Source organism: Humulus lupulus, chromosome 8 (assembly GCF_963169125.1).
Source record: "Humulus lupulus chromosome 8, drHumLupu1.1, whole genome shotgun sequence".
Lineage (NCBI taxonomy): Eukaryota > Viridiplantae > Streptophyta > Magnoliopsida > Rosales > Cannabaceae > Humulus > Humulus lupulus.
Genome location: NC_084800.1, coordinates 164,253,986 through 164,255,592, shown reverse-complemented (window position 1 = coordinate 164,255,592; position 1,607 = coordinate 164,253,986). Strand labels below are relative to the sequence as shown.

At 36.3% G+C, this 1,607-nt stretch overlaps 1 non-coding gene across 1 annotated transcript; it reads left to right on the top strand.

The window, feature by feature from the left end:
• Positions 1 to 674: 674 nt before the first annotated feature.
• LOC133799072 (small nucleolar RNA R71) lies at positions 675 to 781 on the top strand. Its single transcript, XR_009876277.1, has one exon. It is a non-coding gene; the product is annotated as a small nucleolar RNA R71 (small nucleolar RNA).
• Positions 782 to 1,607: the final 826 nt, after the last annotated feature.

Below are 1,607 nucleotides of genomic sequence, written 5' to 3'. Positions count from 1 at the left end.
TATTTCCTTGACCTCTGTTCATCATCAGATTGGCCAACAACCTTATTTGCATCTCCAAACTCCTTATAGATGCCCTTGTCTCTTTCATGAATTGGTTCAATGCATCAGGTTTTTTCATGGGCTTTGGCTATTGTGGAGGTCTATTTTGTGGTTGATAAAATCTCGGTGGAGGTTGTTGATAAGATTGTTGAGTGGGTTGATTATTTGTCCAAGAAAAATTTGGGTGGTTTTTCCAACCTTGGTTGTTTGACATGGAAAAAGGGTTATTGTTTTGTCTTTGTTAATTTCCTATAGCTTGCACTTCTTCCATGGGCATGTTATTCGTATCTAAGATAGGGCATTGATTCATTGGATGACCGCTACCACCTACCTTGCATAAATTATTTACTTACATGGCTTGGGATGGAAGATTGGTCTATTGTAATTTTTTTGTTACAACTGCCACTTGTTTTGTAAGTGTGGAAATAACATCTAGTTCAATCATGCCAGCCACCTTCTTTGGCTGTCCCCTTTCAATTGGCCATTGGTAGTTATTCATATCCATCTCCTCTAGCAATTCATATGCTTCATTAGCTCTTTTGCTCATGAACACACCTCCTGCTGCAACATCTATTATGGTATGAGTAGTACCATTTAATCCATTTTAAAAGTTATGGACTAGCATCCACTTATCTATACCATGATGTGGGAACTTCCTTAACAACTCTTTAAATCTTTCCCATGCATCATACAATGATTCCCCTTCCATCTGGTAAAAATTGTTAATTTCCCCTCTCAACTTTGCAGCTTTTGCTGGAGGGAAAAACTTTGCAAAGAACTTGGGCTAACTCATCCCATGTTGTGATAGAATTAGCTTGCAGCAAAATTAGCCAACTCTTCTCTTGGTATCGTAGAGAAAATGGGAATAATCTAAGTCTAATTGAATCATCACTCACCCCATTCATTTTAAATGTTGCCATAGCTCTAGGAAATTGGCTATGTGCAATTTAGGATCTTTTGTAGGCAACCCCCAAACTGAGCAGTAGGTTGCACCATCTATAATATTGTTGGCTTGATCTCAAAGTTATTTGCAGCAATAGTGAGGTGTTTGATGCATGAATGCACTCCTTTGACAGTAGGAAGTACATAGTCTTTAAGCGTCCTTGGTCCTCATTCCACTGAGACCTCTGCAATATTTGAGATATTATTAACATTAGCAACATTGTTTGCTGCATTTCCTTGATTCTCAGCCATGATAAAATCCATCCTTCTCTTTATCTTTCGGTTTTGTTTGCATGCTCTCTAAATTTCAAGATCTATTGGTATGAGTTCCTTTTGTCTACTTCATTGCATATACCAATAATTCGTGAAAACACAATACAACCACAACCCGAATGAATACTAGAAATAAAAACCAATTTAGAATACAAATCAACTATATTGATATTAGTAATATAGTCCCCGACAACGACGCCAAAAACTTGTTGTGAGAATTTTGAACTACGTATGTGCACACAATCGTAACAAGTAATAAAAAAGTAAGTAAAGTATCATTTCCACGAGGACTGTTACTAATTACTAAAACTTTATCTTTGATTCTAATTGATTTACAATTAATAAATTCTGAA